Source organism: Pelobates fuscus, chromosome 8 (assembly GCF_036172605.1).
Source record: "Pelobates fuscus isolate aPelFus1 chromosome 8, aPelFus1.pri, whole genome shotgun sequence".
Taxonomy (NCBI): domain Eukaryota; kingdom Metazoa; phylum Chordata; class Amphibia; order Anura; family Pelobatidae; genus Pelobates; species Pelobates fuscus.
In genome coordinates this window covers 57,670,708-57,683,403 of record NC_086324.1, presented here as the reverse complement: position 1 = coordinate 57,683,403, position 12,696 = coordinate 57,670,708, and positions in this window count along the sequence as shown.

Here is a 12,696-nt window from a genome sequence, read left to right as displayed (position 1 = left end):
AGTGAGCTATGAGAAGGCAAATTGTTTGTACAAACAACATAAACAAACAATCATTTCTATTTGAATGCAAGATGATCAAACATTAATGGATCTGCTCATTCTAAACAAAGAGCTCTTTAGTGTGTTCTGTAAAGAGATAAATGGCACGTACAGTATGATTATAAAACCAACATCAGCAAATATTACATGTGTGCCAGATTATGCATTAAACAACATGTTGAAACATGGTCATCTTTAATTTGAATTAGTCCAGGTACCCCAATAGAGTGATGCATAATTTACAATGCACAATTTACAGCATACTTTAGCAGTATTTTAGACACACATCGATAATCCTTGCCAAGCATGGACAAAAGGAACCCTAAAAAACAGCCCAGGAGGGGGACCGAGGGGGGTACGTCGGTCCTGGACCTGATGACGGCCCATAAAACTGGGTCTCCGGATCCCCAAGATGGCGCCGGACGGAGCCCTTCACCCCGACCATCCTCACCACACAAGGTACTGGGAGAAAAAAGAAAAAAGTGCGAAACATCGCAAATCTTGGAGCGCCTCGCTGAAGTCCAGACTTACCTGGCAGGCGAAATAGTAAACTCCACAGCGGTCCTCCGAAGCGAGATCGCGGCCTTGGGTACACGCACCGCCCAACTCGAGGAGCGGCTGGAGGCCACAACCAAGGCCCACAATGCGGCAGTAACCCACCTTAATGGCCTGGCGGCCCGGATGACTGAAGCAGAGCTGGCTATCGAAGATATGTCCAATAGGTCAAGGAGAAACAATCTCCGTTTACGTGGCCTACCGGAGGGTGAAAAGGAGGGCATGCTGCCGGCTATACTTATGGCGTTATTTAGACCCCTTCTGCCGGATCTCTCTGAAGACAGATGGCACATGGAAAGGGCCCATCGAGCCCTCCGAACGAGAAGAGCTGAAGTCAACTCTCCTCGGGATGTCATTGTCCGCTTTCTGTTCTTCCAGACGAAGGAAACATTAATGTGCAAAAGCCGAGAGGCCAAGTTAGTGCATGACGGCAAGGAACTCCAGGTATACCAAGATTTAGCCCCCAGCACGTTGCAGAGGAGGCGGGAGTGGAGGCCCGTTACGGAAGCCCTGCGAGGAGCGTACATACAGTATGCCTGGGGGTTCCCATTTCGTCTGATGGCTTTTAGAGGGGGGAAGACTCTTACCCTGACCCCTAACGGAGACCCGAGAGGCTTCTTGGATGCCCTGGGAGTAGCTGCTCGTGGGGACCTGCCAGATATGAGGCCTGCGCACCAGGTGCTGGACTCTCTTCCTATCGAATGGCAGGAGGTGGGAGCACGTCGGCGCTGACTTCGGAGGCCGGTATAGTATGTTGGCCCAGGGATAACTTTCTTCGAAGCAGAGGCCCTGTGGGGGGGGACCGAGACTGTGTTTGGGTGGGTTTTTGGGCCTGCTGAACCCCCGGGCCTCCCTGGTCTCTTGTGGCTAGATTTGTGAGCGGGGGGCTCCTAGCGGTACTGGGGAGGGGGCCTTGGGAGATTTGTTACGACCGTCCAGGCAATTGGTGCTGGGGTTGTCGACTGTTTCCCATATATGATCGGTTGGCCTGCCACTGTGTGTGAGAATGGGCGCGAAGCTTCGCAGCAGGGAGTCGCGGACTCTTCCATACAGGCCCTGGGGTGGCTTACAGTTGCAGGACTGATACGAACTCTATGGGCTCATTGAGGGTCTTATCGCCCATGCGGCCCTCTAGCCTGTTTTACCTTGTTTATAGTTTCTCTCTCTATTGTTTGTTTTATGCACAAAGGCTGGGGCACGGGTGTCTCCTACCGCTTTAGGGGGAACGGTATGCTAGGTAACCTGACAGGTTGACCAGGGCCCGACAGACTACCGGGGGGCCATGTCTTCTACACAACCCCGTGCAGATGGTTATTTTCTCTCAAATTTTGAATTAAAGAGGGGGGTATGTGCTAGGACGTAATAGTGGTGGCCGAGGAGCAAACATACCGTCGGAGATAATGAGACAAGGGGACAGGAACTAGTAAATAACCGTAGTCACCTCCCGACGACGATTATAAGTTTACACAGAATTTTTCACATTAACACAAAAATGTAATTAAAAAACACCAAAAAAACGAAAAAAAGGGGAAACAATATAAAAAAAAAATTAAATTAAAAAATTTCTTTGCACCATGTATTTAGATTTAATTACAAATAAAGTTTATTTCAAAGAAAAAAAAAAGAAAAAAAAACAGGAAAAAATTTAAAATATATAAAAATAGGGAATAACGAATTATAATTAAAAAACGCAGGAACTAAGAAAATATGTGAAAATTAAACAGATGCAATCGCAAAGGGTAGGATAAATGCATACCGACATTATTGTATAATAAGACCAAAAGGCAAGGAATAAGTATATGACCCAACCTGTGACGTCGACGGGGATCCCACGCACCCCCCCCATGTGGATAGACGCTGGGGGCCGCATAACGGCACTAGGATTTCGGGGGGTCGGGGGAGGTTGAGAGTAGAACGGGACACAGATTGGAGGAGTCAAGGCGACAGCCCTTTTTAGGGATAGGAAGTCCCAAGTCTTACAGCCATACAACTGTTTTTGGTTCCCTTTTTTGAAATGTTATGTTGTCAAGTTGCTACATGCTTAAACACTATGTTTTTCACTGTCGCGGGGCCTTAGGGCGGGCAGGCACTCTATATGGCGCCCTAGTAGCACGTATTAGAGAGCAATTTCATTGCCATGCTGTGTATTTTACCATGTCTAAGTACAATTTCTGTAAACACCATTGTGCTGAGGGGGTTGGGCTCATGAACCCGCATCTCTTTCGAGCGCTGGAGCGGTTGGGATGCGAGGTCTTGACCAGGCAATCTTGGTGGAGCGTGAGATGTGCACCACTTTCTCTTATTTGATTCAATTTCCTTCTTTTTGTTTCTCTTTTATTCTCTCTTTCTCTTCCCCCTTTTCCTAAATCTCACTTTCTTTCTTTTTCCCTGTTTTATCCTGGGGGCGTGGCGGCGGAGTCAGAAGGTGGGGGCGCGGAGGGGACAGAGGTGGGCGTGCACTGCAGCAGACCGAGTGGAGCGGACTGTCAGGATCGGGACAGGGATCCAACACGCAGAGTACAAACAGGTGGTAGGTATGTATACCGGGCCTTAGAATGGCCGGACTAAACGTAAGGAGTAAGTAGAGAATGGTCTAGGAACAAGCCGAGGTCGAGGGAACGAGAGGACAGGTAAGCGAGAGACAAGCCGAGTCAAAGGGTAACAGAGATAAACAGGGTAGTACAAACAAGCCGGGTCAGAACCAAAGAGACAACTAGAATACAAGAGCACTGAGTGACTAGACAGGCTAGAACCACGACAGGGCAATGAGCAGATGCCGAAAGCCTTACTTTATACCTTGATTCTAGAGGGTAATCACGCCCCCGACGAGTCCTGATTAGTGCTCGGGACTTGACTGACAGGTCAACCCGGGTTGGCGTCATGACGTCGACTACTGAGCGTCGCGTCATATAAGGAAGTGGATCCCTCGCGGTCGGCTTGTAAATGGCCGAGAGAACCGCGAGGAACGGAAGAAACAACCCCTCTGGGAGGATAAACGTCTAAGTCTCTCACCTCCTCTGAGGTAGAGACTACAGGTACCCTGACAGTACCCCTCCCCCTCAGAAACGCCCACCGGGCGGAAGGAACCGGGACGAGATGGAAAACGGGAGTGAAAAGCCCTGCGGAGGCGAGGAGCATGTACATCCTCCAGAGGTACCCAAGTCCTCTCCTCAGGACCATATCCCTTCCAGTCAATAAGATATTGTAACTTCCCCCGGGAGATTCGAGAATCGATGATGGAGTTGATTTCATACTCCTCCTGACCCTCAACCTGAACAGAGCGAGGAGAGGATATAGTGGAGGAAAATCTGTTACAGACTAGCGGTTTCAGTAAAGAAACATGAAAGGAGTTAGGAATGCGTAAGGCAGCTGGGAGAGCTAGGCGATACGCAACTGGGTTAATTCGAGTCAGAACCCTGTAAGGGCCAATGTAACGAGGAGCGAATTTCATAGAAGGAACCTTCAAACGAATGTTTCTAGTACTCAACCATACCCTATCACCTGGAACAAAAACCGGAGCCGCCCTTCTGTGCTTATCAGCGTGTTTCTTGAACAACATGGAATTATGTAGGAGAATTTGTCGAGTCTGATCCCACAACTTCCTCAAATTGGCAACATGAACATCAACCGACGGTACCCCTTGGGAAGGAGAAACCGAGGGAAGAATGGAAGGATGAAAGCCATAATTCATGAAGAAGGGACTGGAACGAGTAGAATCACAAACGAGATTATTGTGTGCAAACTCCGCCCAAGGAATCAAACCGACCCAATCGTCCTGGTGTTCAGAAACAAAACAACGCAAATATTGTTCAATCTTTTGATTGGTACGTTCAGCAGCTCCGTTAGACTGAGGGTGATAGGCAGAAGAAAAATTCAATTTGATGCCTAGTTGAGAACAGAAGGATCTCCAAAAACGTGAAACAAATTGGGAACCTCTATCGGAGACAATTTCGGAAGGTATCCCATGTAAGCGAAAAATCTCTCTCGCGAATATCTCCGCCAATTCAGGAGAAGTCGGGAGTTTAGTTAAGGGCACGAAATGAGCCATCTTAGTAAACCTATCAACCACCGTGAGGATCACAGTCTGTTTTTTAGAAACAGGCAAATCTACAATGAAGTCCATAGCCAAACAGGACCATGGTCTCTCTGGAATGTTCAAGGGATGTAACAACCCACATGGAAGCGTATGAGGTTGCTTAGTCTTCATACAGACCTCACATGCTCCGATGAAATACCTAATATCCTTCCGTAAAGAAGGCCACCAGAAATCTTTAGAGATCAAGGAACATGTCTTGCGAAAACCCGGATGCCCAGCCGCCTTACTGTTGTGAAAACACTGTAAGAGTTCCAGTTGGAGTTCAGGAGGAACGAAATGCCTTGCCCCAGGAGTCTGTCTAGGCGCCAGATGCTGCAACTTCATGATCTGACCAAGCAACGGAGAGTGAATCTTAAGACTCGTGTTGGCGATAATATTGCACCTGGGTACTATAGAAGACAAAACCGGCTCAGATATCGCAGAAGGTTCATATTGTCGAGACAAAGCATCGGCTTTAGAATTCTTAGAACCAGGTCTATAAGTGAGCACGTAATTGAAATGCGTGAGGAATAAAGACCAACGAGCTTGCCTGGAGGACAAGCGCTTGGCCTCCCCAATATAGGACAGGTTCTTGTGGTCTGTCAAAATAGTAACAGGATGTAAGGTGCCCTCCAATAAATGTCTCCACTCCTTTAAAGCCATGATAACTGCTAGTAGTTCCCTGTCACCAATGTCATATCTGCTCTCAGGGCCTGATAGTTTCTTGGGAAAAAAAAACACATGGATGTAAGGGCTTATCCACACCTAACCTTTGGGACAGGATAGCACCTATACTTGTCTCTGAGGCGTCTACCTCGAGTAGGAAAGGCAGAGTCGTATCAGGGTGAACTAAAATTGGTGCAGAAGCAAACAGTTCCTTGAGTGTTTTGAAGGCAAGAAGGGCTTCAGTAGACCAGTTCTTAGTGTCAGCCCCCTGTCTGGTCATATTGGTAATAGGAGCTATAATTGAAGAGTAACCTTTAATGAAGCGCCTATAATAGTTGGAGAATCCAATAAACCTCTGAATGGCCTTGAGGCCCCTGGGTAAAGGCCAATCCAAAATGGACTGGAGCTTATCCGGGTCCATCTTAAACCCCTCCCCAGAAATCACATAACCAAGAAAGTTTATCTGGGATTGGTCAAAGCTGCATTTCTCCAATTTGCAGTACAGGCCATGTTGAAGAAGCTTGCGCAATACCCTTCTGACTTGTCTGTGGTGAGTCTCAATCTCTCTAGAGTGTATAAGTATATCATCCAGATATACAATAACGCAGTCATGTTGAAATTCCCTAAGAACTTCATTGATCAGGTCCTGAAATACTGCCGGTGCATTACAGAGGCCAAAAGGCATTACTGTGTATTCATAGTGCCCATAACGGGTATTGAACGCCGTCATCCACTCGTGTCCCTGCTGAATTCTCACCAAGTTATACGCCCCTCTGAGATCTAACTTGGTGAAAATCTTGGAGCCTTTTAGACGATCAAAGAGCTCGGTAATCAAAGGAATTGGGTAGGCATTTCTAATGGTTATTTTGTTCAAACCTCGATAATCAATGCAAGGTCTTAGTGTACCATCCTTCTTTTTAACAAAAAAAAACCCAGCCCCGGCAGGAGAGGAGGATCTCCTAATGAATCCTTTTTCAAGGTTCTCACGAATATACTCCTCTAAGACTAAGTTCTCTTTAGTGGACAAAGGATATACATTACCCCTGGGGGGCATAGTACCAGGTAGTAGATTAATCTTACAATCAAAAGACCTGTGTGGAGGTAAAGTATCAGCATTCTTTTTGTCAAATACTGCCTTTAAATCCAGGTACAGGGGCGGTATTTGTACCTCTGTAGAGTAGGTAGAATTAATCGGTGTGTTAACTGCGCAAAGCGGTGACACTGTCCGTAAGCACCTGTCCTGACAACCCTGACCCCATGAGATTATCTCCCCTAATTCCCAATCAATAATAGGGTTATGTTTTTTTAACCAAGGGTACCCCAAGACTATGGGAACAGAAGGAGAAGAAATAAGCAATAAAGATATGTCTTCCTCGTGTAAGATACCAACAGTTAATTTAACGGGTATGGTTTCACGGAAAATAACAGGCTCAACTAAAGGTCTACCATCTATGGCCTCAACGGCCAAGGGTGTCTCCCTTAACTGGGATGGGATAGCGTGTTTGGTACCAAAAACTTGGTCGATAAAGCTCTCAGCAGCTCCGGAATCTATCAATGCCATAGTTTCTAGTACTCCCTTCTCCCAAGTTAAAGAAACGGGTAGCAGAAGCCTGTGATCTTTATAATTAAGATTAGAGGACAAAATAGAAACACCCAAGGCCTGTCCTCTAGAGAAACTTAGGTGCGAGCGTTTCCCGAGCGATTAGGACAATTTAGGCGTAAATGACCTCTGACTCCACAGTACATACACAACCCCTCCCTTCTCCTGTACTGTCTCTCCTCTTCTGAGAGGCGAGTATTGCCTATCTTCATAGGTTCTGGAAAAAGTGAGGTTGTGGATTCAGAACTTTGAAATGAAGGAGCTAATTTAAAGGAAGGTCTACGGTTTCTCTCTCGAGTGTTCTGCCTCTCTCTTAAACGTTCGTCAATGCGAGAAATAAAAGAAATTAAATCCTCCAAATTTTCAGGAAGCTCTCTAGTAGCAACCTCGTCAAGGATTATGTCTGATAACCCGTTTAAAAATACATCTATATAAGCCTGTTCATTCCACTTAACCTCTGCCGCCAAGGACCTGAACTCTAGTGCATAATCCACAAGTGTTCGGTTTTCTTGTCTAAGGCGCAACAGTAATCTAGCTGCATTGACCTTTCTACCTGGAGGGTCAAAAGTTCTTCTGAAAGCAGCTACAAAGGCATTATAATTATATACTAACGGATTATCATTTTCCCACAATGGATTGGACCATCTCAAAGCTTTCTCAACAAGTAATGTGATAATAAATCCAACCTTCGCCCTATCTGTAGGATAGGAGCGGGGTTGTAATTCGAAATGGATACCTATTTGGTTTAAGAAACCACGACACTTCTCTGGAGAACCACCATAACGTACAGGTGGAGTGATACGGGAAGAAGCACCTACAGTGGCTACCTCTAGACCTGAACTCACAGGAGAGATAGAAGTATTACGCATCTCCTCTGGTTGATTACTAGAACGAGATAGTAACGCCTGTAGTGCTAGAGCCATCTGGTCCATTCTGTGATCCATGGCGTCGAACCTAGAGTCAGAAGGACCAACCTTAGTGTTTGTACCTGCAGGATCCATTGGCCCTGTCGTAATGTCAGGATCGGGACAGGGATCCAACACGCAGAGTACAAACAGGTGGTAGGTACGTATACCGGACCTTAGAATGGCCGGACTAAACGTAAGGAGTAAGTAGAGAATGGTCTAGGAACAAGCCGAGGTCGAGGGAACGAGAGGACAGGTAAGCGAGAGACAAGCCGAGTCAAAGGGTAACAGAGATAAACAGGGTAGTACAAACAAGCCGGGTCAGAACCAAAGAGACAACTAGAATACAAGAGCACTTTGTGACTAGACAGGCTAGAACCACGACAGGGCAATGAGCAGATGCCGAAAGCCTTACTTTATACCTTGATTCTAGAGGGTAATCACGCCCCCGACGAGTCCTGATTAGTGCTCGGGACTTGACTGACAGGTCGACCCGGGTTGGCGTCATGACGTCGACTACTGAGCGTCGCGTCATATAAGGAAGTGGATCCCTCGCGGTCGGCTTGTAAATGGCCGAGAGAACCGCGAGGAACGGAAGAAACAACCCCTCTGGGAGGATAAACGTCTAAGTCTCTCACCTCCTCTGAGGTAGAGACTACAGGTACCCTTACACGGACTAATGGCAGTTAAAATCACTTCCCTGAACGCTAAGGGGCTTAACTCCCTGACCAAACGGAGACTATTATTTAGAGAAATTAAAAGAATGAGGACCGACATAGCTTTTATTCAAGAAACGCATCTTCCCCGACAGGCTAAATTTTAACTAAAAGATCACACATATAGCTCGACCTATGAAGCCAGGGCTTTATGCAAACGCAATGGAGTGGCGATACTGATACGGAATAGCTGCCCCATCAGGGTAGTAGCCACTGAATCCGATACGGAGGGTCGCTATGTGATAGTCTCAGGCACCATGCTTTCCCACCATATCCATTTAGTTAATGTATACGCGCCAAACTGCCCAGAGGCAGCCTTCTGGGAGTCACTACAGTCCAAACTTCGGACACTACCTCATGGTATGATCATTGTAGGGGGTGACATGAACGCGACGCCAAGTCCAGCAGTGGACAGGAAGACAGACAGTGGCATGCACAGGTCCCAGGGCAGGGGGAGCCAGGACAAACTGCTACAAAATTTCATTGCGGGTTCGGGGTTGGTGGACGCGTGGAGAGCACATCATCCAAGTACGAAGGATTACACCTTCTTTTCGGCCCCGCATTGATCCTACTCCAGGATCGACATGTTCCTGGTCAATACTAGGTGCCTACCGAGGATACTTGGCACGGACATTGGGACCATCTCCTGGTCGGATCACACTATGTATCTATGTTTTACTGTATCACACTATGTATCTTTTCCTGTTCCTGTTCTAGATTATACACAGCCGTATCTCATCTTTCCTCTGTGTCTATGTATATGTTGTAAAAGGTCGGGAACTGGGCAACGACCTTGAGAGGCTGTTTTTACTTTATCAGATAAGTATAAGTATATTTAGATACCTTTGTTATTTACTTTGAGGTATCACACATATATATATACTGTTTGTACTTCGACATATCACTAACCCTGGGGAGGCTATGCGAAGCGACCCCGTGGACGTGGCGACTTAACCCATCCTTGCTGAAAGACCAGGATATAGCAAACCAGATTAGGGCGGAGCTCGAACAATTTTTCGAGACCAACACAACCCCTGATGTGACACTAGCGACCGTGTGGGCGGCCCATAAAACAGTGATAAGAGGCACACTCATAAAAGTAGCGACAGCCAGAAAGAAATTGATATTCCAGAGGCTGGAGGGCCTCCTGATAGACCTTAAGAGGGCGGAACAACAAAACCAGGGTAACCCGACGGATCACACCGCAGAGCGACTGCGAGAGGTAAGGTTGGCAATACGCCAGCTGCTCCTCGACGACACGGCCAGATCCCTTACGTGGTCCAGAAGGAACTTTTACGAACATGCGAATAAAATGGACACTCTATTAGCCAGGGTCCTGAAACCTAGACACCGCGGGGGACACATTACGTCCATAAGACACAAAGATGGCTCGACTAAATCTAGTCCACGGGATATCGCAGAGGTCTTCACGGACTATTATAAATCCCTGTACAATCACTCCCCGGGATCCGAGACGCGGAAGGCGGGGGACGAGGCTCGGACGCGGCGTTTCCTGGAAGACTTAGGGTTGCCCAAACTAGATCAAGCAGGGGCGGACGTACTAGCGGCAGAAATCACAAATGAAGAGGTAGCACAAGCTATAGCCACCCTTAAAGGGAAAAAAGCTCCGGGACCTGACGGGTTCGACGGGAGCTACTATAAGGAATTCCGTGAGGAACTGACTCCCCGCTTAACGGCTCTTTTCAACGAATTTAGATCAGGGGGCGCTCCAGATTTGGATATGTCACTAGCGACCATTGTCTTAATACCAAAACCGGACAAGGACCCGGGCCTCCCCAGTAGCTATAGGCCAATTTCCCTTATTAATCACGACATGAAGATTTTAGCAAAAATCCAGGCGACAAGACTGAATCCCTATTTGACCACCTTGGTGGATGCAGATCAAGTGGGATTCGTGCAAAACAGACAATTGTTCGAGAACACCCGCAGGAACATTAACATCATTTGGAAGCAGAAAGTTACGCGCACCAAAACTATGCTAGTATCTTTGGACGCTGAAAAAGCGTTTGACAGGGTCACGTGGACGTACCTATTCACACTACTATCTCATATTGGTTTCCCCGACCAAGCGATGACTCTGATCAAAGCTATGTATAGCGATGTGCGAGCGCAAGTAAAAATTTCAGGAGCCCCGCTGACCCCTTTTAGGCTGTATAATGGCACCAGACAGGGCTGCCCGTTGTCCCCACTCCTATTTGTACTCTCCTTGGAGCCGCTGCTCCAGGCCCTCAAGAAACACCCGGACATTCAGGGGGTTCGAGTGGGGGGCAGGGAATTCATACTATCGGCATATGCGGATGACGTGCTCTTGACGCTCACTGACCCCATCAACTTGCTGCGGGCCTTGCAAAGGGTCCTGGAGGACTTCGGAGCAGTGTCAGGCTTCAAAGCTAACATGTCCAAGTCTAGCGCCCTTCCTATTGAGATCTCAGAAGTAGAGTTGGCAGCTCTTCAGAGGGAACACCACATACATATAGAGCGACAGTCGATTAAATATTTAGGCATTAAATTGACGGCAGACCCGGACCACCTTATGCAACAAAATTATACACCACTCATAAAACAACTCATTAGGGAACTAGAGACCTGGAATGAAAAGCCTATCTCCTGGATAGGGAGAATACATGCGATCAAAATGAATATCCTACCTAGGATTTTATTCTTTTTTCAATCTCTGCCCATACATCTCTCCAAGTCGCACCTAGCGCCCCTGCAACAGGCGATAGGGAATTTTGTGTGGCAAAATAAACGTCACAGAATTTTGAGACACACCCTATATAGGCCAAAGAATAGGGGAGGCCTGGGTCTACCTAACCTATATGGCTATTACTTGGCGACACAATTGTCACAGATAGTATTATGGCACTCTCCGCCTGGAGAGCGGAAATGGGTAGACCTGGAGTCGCTGATGGTGGGGGCAGATATACCGCAGCTACTCATTTGGGTTCCCAAAGATAAAAGACCAATCATTAGGGCTACGTGCCCAGCTATATTGAATTCTATGCACATCTGGGATAGGGCTCAGCAGAGGTATGGATTGGCGTCAGCCCCCTCTCCGCTGATGCCTTTTCTGCGAAATAGGGCATTCCCGCCGGGTACGTCGGCACGGAATTTTAGGAATCTAGAATGTATAGGCCTGCAGCGCATTCACCAATTAGTACAGGGCTCGGAGGTGGTAACTTTTGACGACCTACGACAAAGGGGTCACCTCACACCTGCAGACTTCTTCAGGTACCTTCCAATGAGGGATTTCGTAAGACTCCCATGGGTCCGAGCTGCGGCCCAAACACCCATGACTTTTTTCGAACGAATCTGCCTTCGAGACCATATGCCTACAGGTCTGATAACCCAGCTGTACGCTCACCTCTGCTCTGTGTCTTCTGTAGAGGGCGACTTGGCCTATACCGACCAGTGGGGGAGGGACCTGGGGGAGCAACTAGAGGGGGTGGAATGGCAGGAGATCTGGGAAGCCAATCATAGATCTTCCGTGTGCGTAACGATGCAGGAGCAAGCAGTCAAGATGATGCTTCGCTGGTATACAACCCCTGTAAAGCTATGCCACATGAAAAAGTGCCCTACAGATTTATGCTGGAGAGGTTGTGGGATGAAAGGGACATATATCCACATGTGGTGGGAATGCCCCCTGATGGTACGCTTTTGGCAACAAGTTAGAGATATGATGGCCCAGGTATTTTCCAGACCCCCTCCCCTGGACCCGTGGGTTTACCTGCTCAGTAGAACGGTAGAAGGGTGGACTAGACGTGAACAAAAACTCATCCATAAACTTAAGCTGGCAGCCAGGAGAGCAGTGGCAGCTGATTGGCTTAAACAGACCACGCTGGCCATAGCGGGGGTAATTAATAGAATACGGGAGGTATACGTGATGGACGACCTGACGGCACGGGTTAGAGGAACCCAGACACAATTCCAAAAGATTTGGGCACCCTGGGAAAATAGCCCCTTGTGTTAGGACTAACAGCGGCACTAAGAACTGAAACTTATCTAGACGGACGAATGAGGGTCCCTGATGACTCCCTCCCCGCCCCACCCCCACCCTGCCCTTTTCTATTTGACCTCTCTCTCTTTTCTCTTTCTTATTTCTTTTACTATGGTTAGCAT